The following is a 13885-nucleotide window of genomic DNA, read 5'->3' as shown; positions in this document are numbered from 1 at the left end:
CGCAGAGTGGTAGGCCACACAAGCTTACAGAACGGGACCGCCGAGTGCTGAAGTGCATAGCACGTAAAAATCATCTGTCCTCGGTTGCAACACTCACTACCGTGTTCCAAACTGCCTCTGAAAGCAACTTCACCACAATAACTGTTCGACGGGAGCTTCATGAAATGGGTTTCCATGGCCGAGCAGCTGCCCACACTTAAAATCACCATGTGCAATGCCAAGCGTCGGCTGGAGTGGTGTAAAGCTTGTCTCCATTTGAGCAGTGGAAACACTTTCTCTGGAGTGACAAATCACGCTTCACCATCGGGCAGTCCGACAGACGAATCTGGTTTGGCGGATGCCAGGAGAACGCTACCTGCCCCAATGCATAGTGCCAACTGTAAAGTTTGGTGGATGAGGAATAATGGTCTTGGGCTGTTTTTCATTGTTCAGGCTAGGCCCCTTCGTTCCAGTGAAGGGAGATCTTAATGCTACAGAATACAATGACATTCTAGATGATTCTGTGCTTCCAACTTTGCGGCAACAGTTTGGTGAAGGCCCTGACAATGCCCCCGTGCACAAAGCGAGGTTCATACAGAAATGGTTTGTCAAGATCGGTGTGAAAGAACTTGACTGGCCTTGCACAGAGCCCTGACCTTAACTCCATTGAACACCTTTGGGATGAATTGGAACGCTGACTGCAAGCCAGGCCTAATCGCCCAACATCAGCCACTAATGCTCTTGCTCTTGTGCATGAATGGAATGGAAGCAAGTCCCCTCAGCAATGTTCCAACATCTAGTGGAAAACCTTCCCAAAATAGTGGAGGCTGTTATAGCGGCAAAGGGGGGACCAACTCCATATTAATGCCCATGATTTTGGAATGAGATGTTCGATGAATAGGTGTCCACATACTTTTGGTCATGTAGTGTATGAACAAGTACAAGGTTGCTGCAGTTTGACAGGGTTTTAATGCATTCATCTTCCGTAGGGCCAGGAGTAAAAAAAAACAAAAAAAACAACATATGACCTGATTAGAAAAATAATCTGGTCCCATCATAGCCCATATAAAACTGACTTTTACAGCTGATTAATTACTATGTCATACCATACAACTAGGGTCCAGTGTTGGTTAAGTTAGTTTTGCCTGATCTGGTAGCTATGCCCCCCCACACCCACCCCAACCCCGCTCTGGGGGATGTTTGCCTTTCAAATTAGGGAGGTGTTAAACAATGGAAGTGTTCATGAATTTACCTGCAAAAAAGCAGAGAACCATTTACACAGACCTGCTAGCTGTATTTTGGTTATGTGGTCTGTGAAAATACCTGAATCATGACGAGGTCTTTAGGTGTATTCTAATTTGCAGTGTTTTTTTTTTAATCTCCTACGCTTTTCAGATATGCGAAAAAGCAGGCAAAAAGAAGCAGGCATGTTAAATGAATGGGATTTTGGTCTAAGGGATATCTCTCTCCGTCTCTCTGTCTTTCTCTCTCCATCCATCCCCATTTCTCTCTCTCTCGCTCTTTACGAATGCACGAACATCATGTGGTCCTGGCTTGGCGCTGTCGTCTCGTTGCTGAATCAAACAGCTTGGATCGTGGTAGGTGCTGTGTCACACAAGCAGCTACAGTTTACGTCTGTGCAATTTTAATGCGGCATCCACTCAGGACAGCATAGTGACTGTGCGAACGCACTTGCGAGACGCACCACTCAGAGAGAGACGCGCTACTTTATTTTTACCGACTTGACCTCGGGATATGATACAGAGCTGTTGCCAGGTTTTGAACAACTATTGCGCACGAATATATTGGATTTATTGTCGTGTGGAATAAAGACGCATATTTGAAAATGAACCCGCCGTGCGCGCGCTGTGGGAAAATTGTCTATCCGACAGAGAAAGTCAACTGCCTTGATAAGGTCAGATCACAATTTTAATGCACTGTTAGGCAGTTGTCTATAACAGAATTGACTGCGCTGTATTTCAGGAGTCTGTTGGTAGATTTCTAAACTTTGATTCAAACTTCTCGTTGGCCACATAGCCTAATGTCACAAAAGAGTGAGTGCACTGCTACACACAAGACCAGATTATGCCAAAAGTTTATAGGTGTATTATAGTAGCCTATCTGTTGTATCATACACTCTAAGAAATACGCGTTCCAACAGGGTTCTTTGGCTTTCCCCATTGAATAACCCTTTTGTGTTCTCCTATGGGGACAGCCAAACAACCCTTTTAGCTTATGATAGTTTATAGATAGAAAAAATGTTGCTATGAGTGTAGGCCTATGAATCATATTGACATGACAAGGGGACGGAATAGCCTGCAAGTTTAGCCTTTATCCCCTGAAGGACATAGGCTATTCAGATTTGCTCAATAGGGAATGACTGTGGCATTTTCTTGAGTGTGATCTTTTCTTTTCACTAGATCAAAATATGAATGCTGATTTATGGTGGAATATAATAATACTAGTTCATTATTGTTTAATAGCGCCTTTGTATTATTGATGTCTAAATCAGACCTAGGTCTATACTAGGATACAATTACTACTACCACTACAGGTTAATAGTAAAAAGGTAACTTAGAAGTGAGCATCTTATGTCTGCTAAACCAACGCTATAGCCTTTATCTTGACCACTCAGGCCTGTGCCCTGCGTTTCCTGCAGGCCTACCCATTATCTAAATCACAAACCCTGGTCCTGCTTTATGGCCATATGGTATCAATGTGGCCCACTTTCTAAGGACATCACACATTACATCACATCATGCACATGCAATCAAAGGGAACACATCATGGACATTGACTACTTTCTGTCACCTATCCAAGCAAATCTGTGGCCGTAACGCCAGTGGACAGTTGTAGCACAGGCGTATCTGCAACCAAATGCATGGCCTATTGTACAGCTCTGACACCTACCACATACAGAGACATATTCTTAGTTAAATTATTTGCTCAATTTAGAATCAGCAATTACCTCAGGGCAATGCCCGGAGGAGATGGCTGCCGTTTTACAGGTGCCTAACCAATTGTGATATTGTGTGTGTTTTTTCGCATTATTTGTAACTTATTTTGTACATAATGTTTCTGCCACCGTCTCCTATGACCGAAAATAGCTTTTGGATATCAGAACAGTGATTACTCACCTCGTACTCGATGAAGATTTTTTATTTAACGAGCCGCACGCAAAGGATTTAGTTCAGACACCCAAATCATTCGCATGAAGAAGAGACGGAGATATCGGGGACGTACAGTTGAAGTGGGAAGGTTACATACACCTTAGCCAAATACATTTAAACTCAGTTTTTCACAATTCCTGACATTTAATCCTAGTAAAAAATTCCATGTCTTAGGTCAGTTAGGATCACCACTTTATTTTAAGAATGTGAAATGTCAGAATAATAGTAGAGAGAATGATTTACTTCAGCTTTTATTTCTTTCATCACATTCCCAGTGGGTCAGAAGTTCACATGCACTCAATTAGTATTTGTAGCATTGCCTTTCAATTGTTTAACTTGGGTCAAACGTTTCGGGTAGCCTTCCACAAGCTTCCCACAATAAGTTTGGGTGAAATTTTGGCCCATTCCTCCTGACAGAGCTGGTGTAACGAGTCAGGTTTGTAGGCCTCCTTGCTCGCATACCCTTTTTTCAGCTCTGCCCACAAATAGGTTGAGGTCAGGGCTTTGTGATGGCCAGTCCAATACCTTGACTTTGTTGTCTTAAGCCATTTTGCCACAACTTTGGAAGTATGCTTGGGTAATTGTCTTGAGATGTTGCTTCAATATATCCACATCATTTTCCTTCCTCGTGATGCCATCTATTTTGTGAAGTGCACCAGTCCCTCCTGCAGCAAACACCCACAAACATGATGCTGCCACCCCCATGCTTCGCGTTGGGATGGTGTTCTTCGTCTTGTAAGCGTCCCCCATTTTCCTCCAAACATAACGATGGTCATTATGTCAACAGTTCTATTTTTGTTTCATCAGACCAGAGAACATTTCTCAAAAGTACGATCTTTGTCCCCATGTGCAGTTGCAAACCGTAGTCTGGCTTTTTTGTGGCGGTTTTGAAGTAGTTCTTCTTCCTTGCTGAGCGGCTTTTCAGTTATGTCGATATAGGACTCATTTTACTGTGGATATAGATACTTTTGTACCTGTTTCTCCAGCATCTTCACAAGGTCCTTTGCTGTTGTTCTGGATTGATTTTGCACTTTTCTCACCAAAGTACGTTTCATCTCTAGGAGACAGAACGCGTCTCCTTCCTTGAGCGGTATGACGGCGCGTGGTCCATGGTGTTTATACTTGCGTACTATTGTTTTGTACACGATGAACGGGTACCTTCAGGCGTTTGGAAATTGCTCCAAGGATTACCAAACCTGTGGAGGTCTACAATTTGTTTTCTGAGTCTTGGGCTGATTTCTTTTGAGTTTCCCATGATGTCAAGCAAAGAGGCACTGAGTTTGAAGGTAGACCTGAAATACATCCCACAGTACACCTCCTATTGACTCAAATGATGTCAATTAGCCTATCAGAAGCTTCTAAAGCCATAACATAATTTTCTGGAATTTTCCAAGCTGTTTAAAGGCACAGTCAACTTAGTGTATATAAACTTCTGACCCACTGGAATTGTGATAGTGAATTATAAGTTAAATAATCTGTCTCTTAACAATTGTTGGAAAAATTACTTGTGTCATGCACAAAGTAGATGTCCCAACCGACTTGCCAAAACTATAGTTTGTTAACCATAAATTTGTGGAGTGGTTGAAAAACGAGTTTTAATGACTCCAACCTAACTGTATGTAAACTTCCGACTTCAACTGTAAGGATCCGACGGTGAGTATGTAATCTGCCTCTACCATCAGTCCTATTTGCCAACGTACATTCATTAAATAACAAAATGGACGAGCTGCAATTACGAATTTCCTACCAACGGGACATTAAAAACTGTAATATCTTATGTTTCACAGAGTCATAGCTGAACGACGACATGGATAGCATACAGCTGCCGGGGTTTTTGCTGCATCTGCAAGATTATCTGTGTATATTTGCTTGTGCATGAAATCTAATATTAACGAAGTCTTGAGCTTTTGCTTGCCTGAGGTAAAGTATCTCATCATAAGCTGTAGACCAAACTATTTACCAGGTGTTTTCTTCTATATTTTTCGTAGCTGTCTATTTACCACCACAAACCGGTGCTGGTGCTAAGACCGCACTTAATGAGCTGTATAAGGCCATAAGAAAACAGAAAATGCTCATCCAGATGTGGCGCTCCTAGTGGCCGGGGACTTTAATGCTGGGACTTAAATCTGTTTTTATCTCATTTCTAACAGCATGTTAAATGTGCAACCAGAGGGGGGGGAAACTCTCTAGACCAGCTTTACTTCACACACAGAGATGCGTACAAAGCTCTCCCTTGCCCTCAATTTGGCAAATCTTACCATAATTCTATTGTCCTGATTCCTGCTTACAAGCAAAAACTAAAGCAGGAAGCACCAGTGAGTCGCTCAATACGGAAGTGGTCAGATGACGCAGATGCTAAGCTACAGGACTGTTTTGCTAGCACAGACTGGAATATGTTCTGGGATTCTTCCGATGGCATTGAGGAGTACACCACATCAGTCACTGGCTTCATCAATAAGTGTATCAATTACGTGGTCCCCACAGTGACAATACGTTCATACCCCAACCAGAAGCCATGGATTAAAGGCAACATCTGCACTGAGCTTAAGGGTAGCGCTGCCACTTTCAAGGAGCAGGACTCTCTATGCCCTCCGACGAACCATCAAACAGGCAAACTGACAATACAGGACTGAGATTGAATTGTACTACACCGGCTCCGACACGCGCCGGATGTGGCAGGGCTTGCAAACTATTACAGACTACAAAGAAGAGCTAAATTACTTCTACACTCTCTTCGAAACAAGCAAGACTGAAGCATGCATGAGAGCATCAGCTGTTCCGGACGACTGTATGATCACGCTCTCCGTAGCCGATGTGAGTAAGTCCTTTAAACAGGTCAACATTCACAAGGTCACAGGGCCAGACGAATTACCAGGACATGTACTCCGAGCATGCACTATGCACTGACCAACTGGCAAGTGTCTTCACTGACATTTTCAACCTGTCCCTGGCTGAGTCTGTAATACCATAGTCCCTGTGCCCAAGAACACTAAGGTAACCTGCCTAAATAACTACTGACCCTAGACCCCATCCAATTTACATACTGCCCCAAACAGATCCACAGATGATTATAATCTCTATTGCACTCCACACTGCCCTTCTCACGTAGGAACACCTAGGTGAGAATGCTATTCATTGACTACAGCTCAGCTTTCAACACCATAGTGCCCTCAAAGCTCATCACTAAGCTAAGGACCCTGGGACTAAACACCTCCCTCTGCAACTGGATCCTGGACTTGCTGACGGGCCACCCCCCAGGTGGTAAGAGTAGGTAACAACACATCTGCCATGCCGATCCTCAACACGGGGGCCCATCAGGGGTGCGTGCTCAGCCCCCTCCTGTACTCCCTGTTCACCCATGACTGCATGGCCAGGAACGAAAACAACTCCTTCATTAAGTTTGCTGACGACTCAACAGTGATAGCCCTGATCATCCGACAATGATGAGACAACCTGTAGGGAGGAGGTCAGAGACCTGGCCGTGTGGTGCCAGGACAACAACCTCTCCCTCAACGTGATCAAGACAAAGGTAATGATTGTGGGCTACAGGAAAAGGAGGACCGAGCATTCTCCTCAACGGGGCTGTAGTGGAGCAGATTGAGAGCTTCAAGTTCCTTGGCGTCCACATCACCAACAAACTATCATGGTACAAACACACCAAGACAGTCGTGAAGAGGGCACGACAAAGCCTATTCCCCCTCAGGAGATTGAAAACATTTGGCATGGGTCCTCAGATCCTCAAAAAGTTCTACAGCTGCACAGAGAGCATCCTGACTGGTTGCATCACTGCCTGGTCCGGCAACTGCTTGGCCTCCGACCGCAAGGCACTACAGAGGGTAATGTGTATGGCCCATTTCATCACTGGGGCCAAGCTTCCTGCCATCCAGGACCTCTAGAAATTGTCAAAGACTCCAGCCACCCTAGTCATAGACTGTTCTCTCTGCTACTGCACGACAAGCGGTACCGGAGCGCCAAGTCAAGGTCAAAAAGGCATCTTAACAGCTTCTACCCCGAAGCCATAAGACTCCAGAACAGCTAATCAATTGTCTACCCGGACTATTTGCATTGTCCACCCCACACACACCCTCTTTTATGCTGCTGCTCCTCTGTTTATTATCGATGCATAGTCACTTTACCTCAACCTACATGTACATATTACCTCAATTACCTTGACTAACCTGTGCCCTGCACATTGCCTCTGTACCGGTACCCCCTGTAAATAGAGTCGCTACTGTTTATTTTACTGCTGCTCTTTAATTCTTTGTTGTTTAAAAAAATAAAAATAATGTTTAACTTTTTTTTTTACTTAACCAACAATGCAGTTAAGAAAAATAATTGTTAAGGGCTTGTAAGTAAACATTTCACTGTAAGATGTAACCTGTTGTATTCGGCGCATTTGATTTGTTTTGATACTGTAACCTTTGTTTAATTCATAAACCTTTCTTATTTTCTTTTTCACTTAATTGTTTAGAATCACTTCTCTTGGTTGTGGTAATAGAAATCTGGAATATTAGTCATGTCTCGATGCCTTTCAACTAATAAAGGCACTTACTCATTCACAATTCTCAAATTTGAGCACCAGCAGAAGGCCAAACTGAATTGAAATATCATTTGTGTTTTCCTTTCCAGAATTGGCATAAAGGATGCTTCCACTGCGAGGTGTGTAAGATGACCCTGAACATGAAGAACTACAAAGGCTACGATAAGAAGCCCTACTGCAATGCGTGAGTACATTTGTTGCTTCAGTTATTTATATGCTTTGGTTTTAGGGCTTAAGTCAGTGGTCTCAAACAGTTTTGTTGATGAAGTGGCAGAAGTAGGGTATGAGCAGTGGGCATTCATGGGCAATGCATTTATAGTGGAGCTGATTTGGAATCCCGCTCTTGTGATAAGGTGGACCTGCCTGACACTGTTTCACTCTTGGCCATGTGGATATCTTCTTGGTCTAATGGTTAAGTTGTTGGGCTGGTGTGCGCGAGACACACCAGGTTCGATTCCCACCGGTTCCACATGAACATAGAAAAATGGAGTTGAGTCCAGATGAGAATTTCCTGACAAGACAGTGTTACAGTACAGAACCCATGTCTGTCCTCGTCTCCAAAGACTGGTTAATCTACTAGTAATGTCAGGCTTGTTACTTCTGAAACACACTCATAACATCCAGATGTGTCTGGCAAAGCTTTCAGATGAGAAATCTGAAGTGTAGGCTGGAGACTGGCCTGATGCATAGAGCAACATGGCAAGTAGGGCCTTCTATAAGAGAGCACAAGTCTATTTCTGTCCCCCAGCATGAAAGCAGATGGAGGGCCAACGCTTTTGCCTGGTTTTCTGCTTTGCGTTTCTCTTTACTTCTCAGATAAACGGCCCTTGGCTTATTAGAGGCTTTTGCAGTAGCGCACAGAAGATTAATTCACGTGGACGAACACACGCACGTACCACGCGGCGAGCGAGCGAACACACATACCACACACACACACACACACACACACACACACACACCACACACACACACACACACACACACCACACACACACACACACACACACACACACACACACACACACACACACACACACACACACACACACACACACATCAATTACAGGAGTGCAATTACTGTCATTTTGCATTAAGAGCACAGGGATAATACATTCTTCGTTCTATTTATACCATGGCGTTGTCGAATACTATTTTTTGATTGGCTTGAAAGGCATTCTAGAACGATCATTATTTCCCCTTATAACACACAGTGTATTTGCATGGTAGAATTTTATGGCTAGAGTTCCTTTTTAAAAGTTTTATTTGACTGCTTTCGAAATTAAAAACAGTTTTGTTGAATTTGATTTTCATAATAGCAAGCAAGGACTGTTTTGTGTGGTGAACAAGAGCTCGTTAGAGGTAACCAAGCACATGAGCTGTGGTTTATAAAAGATAATCTCTAGAAAATAATGCAACTCCATTGAAAGTCAGTTCCACTCCGCTAGCGCATTGTGGAACACACCTTCCACTCCGCTAGCACATTGTGGAACACACCTTCCACTCCGCTAGCACGTTGTGGAACACACCTTCCACTCCGCTAGCACATTGTGGAACACACCTTCCACTCCGATAGCACATTGTGGAACACACCTCACTCCGCTAGCACATTGTGTGAACACAACCTTCCACTCCGCTAGCACATTGTGGAACACACCTTCCACTCCGCTAGCACATTGTGGGAACACACCTTCCACTCCGCTAGCACATTGTGGAGCACACCTTCCACTCCGCTAGCACATTGTGGAGCACACCTTCCACTCCGCTAGCACATTGTGGAACACACCTTCCACTCCGCTAGCACATTGTGGAACACACCTTCCACTCCACTAGCACGTTGTGGAACACACCTTCCACTTCGCTAGCACATTGTGGAACACACCTTCCACTCCGATAGCACATTGTGGAACACACCTTCCACTCCCGCTAGCACATTGTGGAACACACCTTCCACTCCGCTAGCACATTTGTGAACACACCTTCCACTCCGCTAGCACATTGTGGAACACACCTTCCACTCCGCTAGCACATTGTGGAACACACCTTCCACTCCACTAGCACGTTGTGGAACACACCTTCCACTCCGCTAGCACATTGTGGAACACACCTTCACCTCCGTAGCACATGTGGACACACCTTCCACTCCGCTAGCACATTGTGGAACACACCTTTCACTCCGCTAGCACATTGTGGAACACACCTTCCACTCCGCTAGCACATTGTGGAACACACCTTCCACCTCCGCTAGCACATTGTGGACACACCTTCCACTCCGCTAGCACATTGTGGAACACACCTTCCACTCCGCTAGCACGTTGTGGAACACACCTTCCACTCCGCTAGCACGTTGTGGAACACACCTTCCACTCCGCTAGCACATTGTGGAACACCCTTCCACTCCGCTAGCACGTTGTGGAACACGCCTTCCACTCCGCTAGCACATTGTGGAACACACCTTCCACTCCGCTAGCACATTGTGGAACACACCCTTCCACTCCGCTAGCACGTTGTGGAACACACCTTCCACTCCGCTAGCACGTTGTGGAACACACCTTCCACTCCGCTAGCACATTGTGGAACACCCTTCCACTCCGCTAGCACATTGTGGAACACCCCTTCCACTCCGCTAGCACATTGTGGAACACACCTTCCACTCCGCTAGCACATTGTGGAACACACCTTCCACTCCGCTAGCACATTGTGGAACACACCTTCCACTCCGCTAGCACATTGTGGAACACACCTTCCACTCCGCTAGCACGTTGTGGAACACACCTTCCACTCCGCTAGCACATTTGGAACAACACCTTCCACTCCGCTAGCACGTTGTGGAACACGCCTTCCACTCCGCTAGCACATTGTGGAACACACCTTCCACTCCGCTAGCACATTGTGGAACACACCTTCCACTCCGCTAGCACATTGTGGAACACGCCTTCCACTCCGCTAGCACATTGTGGAACACACCTTCCACTCCGCTAGCACGTTGTGGAACACGCCTTCCACTCCGCTAGCACGTTGTGGAACACACCTTCCCACTCTGCTAGCACATTGTGGAACACACCTTCCACTCCGCTAGCACGTTGTGGAACAACGCCTTCCACTCCGCTAGCACTTGTGGAACACACCTTCCACTCCGGCATAGGCACATTGTGGAACACACTTCCACTCCGCTAGCACATTGTGGAACACACCTTCCACGTAGTTCATTATTTTCCATAGAACACATAGCCCCTCGTTGATTATCCCTTACATAAACCACAGCTCATGTGCTTGGTTACCTCTACCGAGCTCTTGTTCAGATCTGCAGGGAAGGGGTGTGTGTAAACCCACTTACCTGAACAAGTGTGGGTCCGTTCAAGGGTCTGATGCTAGTGTGGAAGTATAGTGCAGTTTGTTGAAGAGGAACACCGCCAGCATTTCAACAACAGCATTTTAAAGTATATTTAATCTGCTGTCCTTGTGTTGTTATTGATAGGGTTTCAATGTAGCCTTCATTTGAACAATATAGAAAGCATAGACACAATCTATTTTGCTGTATTATCAGCACGCGCACACACACAGTAGAAATGCCCAATAAATGTTTTCAGCAAATATCTTGTTTGTCTGTTGCATGCCGCTTCAACACATTTGTTTAGAGTAATCCCCAAGAAAAGACTGCATTATAAATGTATACAGAAAAGCCTACCGAAACACAGCCTCCAAGTCTACAAACAGAACACACTTTGTCCTACCCTTGTCACACACCCAATAGCATTTAATTAATGGCTCCTTTGGGTGAAAATTACCTCTGATCCCTTAGGGCCATAAAACCATTTCCTCTCACTGGCTAATAGACTTGTAGAATAGGCCACCTATTTCATTATGATACTACACCTCTCCATAGCCTCTAGAAGCCCTTAGTGTTCTGACTATATTCCCTATGTGGAATTCCCTAAATTCCTTAAGTGATATTCAGTATTCCTGAAAGGAAGGTGTTCCTTAATGTGTTAGGGTGGTGCATTCTTTTAATTAAGCCCACCCCCACGGGTTCCAAACCTTGGGTCAGTTCCTCAAAGGTTCTTACAATAATCAATGTTCTTGGGACTCTCTCTCTCTCTCTCTCTCTGTATCCCATGCTCCTCAATTGCCCCGTCTTTTAACAGTGGGAAGATGAAAGAGAAAATTGCGGAAGGATTAGAAAAGCACATTGTCAGCATTGTGCTGGGATTCAGGCCTCCCCCCAACATCAACATGCTCAACCCTCTTAGAATTCTGTGTGTTATTTAGTGCAATTAATTTTCAGCCCTGTGCTACCTTCATTTACACATTGGTGCAGTGTTCATCTCTCTCTCTCTCTCTCTCTCTCTCTCTCTCTCTCTCTCTACTGCTCTCTCTCTCTTATTGCTCTCTCTCACTCTCATGCTCGCTCTCACTCTTTTGCTTTCTCTCACCCTTTCTATGTTGCTCTCTGTTTCTCTTTCAACATTTTGGGGAAAGGAATGCTACTTAGCCTTTGACCTCCATGGTAAAGCTTCTCTTCCGGAGTCTCAGGACAGAATCTACAAAGTTGCATTAATGGAAACTTTTCCCACTGGCTTCCTCTGTGTCTATGTGCTCTATCATAAGAGAAAACAGGAAGACTTTTGGATTCTCCAGTATCTCCCTGTTTACACGCATATGTTGTCAGATTTTGGGTCATGATACAGTAATACAGTTGTAATAAACTCTCAAATCTTACAGATTGTGTCTTGCATTTACATGTTAGTCTTATACCGAGCGACGTACAGTCAGTCCTGGGGTGGTATGATGAATCAAGTGAGACCCTGGAGTCACTCTGTGCAGTGTTCACCTCCGCTTAAAGTGGCAATCAGCAGTAGAAACAATAACAACGCGTACTCCCCACCCCTGTTTTGGTAAAAAGCTGAGGGATGGGGCTGGAGAAATGTAACCAATCTCAAATTCATAGACAGAGCTATGGATGCAAGGACTGACCATCCATGATATAAAAAGTATAGTTTTAACAATGTTTTGAGGCTATATAGTATGACAGTTAAACTAAGCTCATGAGGCATTTCTAAGTTATATTCTTCAAGAATCAATGGGTACATATCATTAATTTATAAGTCCAAAAATGGATGTAGCAACTGCAGATTGCCCCTTTTAATAGACAATGCTTTGAGCTCACTGCAGGTCAAGGGAAAGCACATGGTCAATTATATGTCAGGGGAAGAGGACATTTTTAATCTGCCGTTCCTGGCTCTTTTCAAATAAACCTGTGTGACACTGTGCCCAGTTCATCACTAATATTTAAGCAGATTACTAATATTTAACCGCTCTTGTATTGCAGTGTAGAGGAAGGCTTATAGTCAGTCATGCCATTTCCATCTTTTAAATACAATTTTCTTTAAAATATTCATATTTAATTTTTAAGTTAGAATAATTAACAGTATGTTATCTGATGTCTGACAGCTCATTAGAAAGTGATGATGCAAAGATGTACCCCATTTCTGAGCCTTTCGTGTCGTGCCATTTTGTAACTACTGCTATTGAGGGACATGATAAATGCCCCAAAAGCTAAGTAGCATTTCAAACACACAAGATAAGAGGACGTTTCATTGCACTCAACACATACAGGGGTTGACAATGTTCTTTTGTCTGACAGAGACAGAGACAACGTCATTTGTCATGCAGACAAGAAATATGAGGGAAACTTATGTAACTCTCTGACTAATCTTTTATGAGATGGCCCAGAACTGAAAAGCTGTGAAGGCATAGATCTAAAGCAGAGTATATTTTATGGAAGAAGAATGTTATCCATGAATAGTTGAACAAACAAAAGCAAAACCATTAGTTATGTGTTGCATCAAAGCATGTCATTTGATAAGCCTCTCTGTCACAAAGGTTTACCTGCTGTCTTAACCCAAAGGGTGCATCTTAATTGTCAAATGCGCTGCATCTTCTCCTCATCTCATTGCCTCTTCTACAGTAACATCAAAGAACAGGACAGGTGAAAGTGATTTCCAGGTCATTCAGTTCCATTGTTTTCTATATTGCTATCACCTAAACTGTCTTTCTTTATTTTCCCAACAATGCAATAATCAATATCAATATACAGTATAGCACTATAAAATCAAGTAAAGTAGGACAAAAAAAGACGAGAAATAGAAATAAGAAAAGTAAGTAAGCTATATACAGGGTCAGTTCTAGGGTCAGTGCC

At 44.0% G+C, this 13885-nt stretch overlaps 1 protein-coding gene across 1 annotated transcript in view; it reads left to right on the top strand.

Moving 5' to 3' along the window:
* The first annotated feature begins 1567 nt into the window (after window positions 1-1567).
* The window catches only part of LOC139023153 (nebulette), an 89766-nt gene continuing 77448 nt past the window's right edge, over window positions 1568-13885 (top strand). Inside the window, exons 1-2 of the mRNA XM_070435601.1 lie at window positions 1568-1894; window positions 7779-7873. The gene's annotated coding sequence lies outside the window, so the exon portion shown is untranslated. The remainder of the gene's footprint in view (window positions 1895-7778; window positions 7874-13885) is intronic.

Source organism: Salvelinus sp. IW2-2015, linkage group LG27 (genome assembly GCF_002910315.2).
Source record: "Salvelinus sp. IW2-2015 linkage group LG27, ASM291031v2, whole genome shotgun sequence".
In the NCBI taxonomy this organism is placed as follows: Eukaryota; Metazoa; Chordata; class Actinopteri; order Salmoniformes; family Salmonidae; genus Salvelinus; species Salvelinus sp. IW2-2015.
This window is presented reverse-complemented; position numbering and strand designations above follow the sequence as displayed.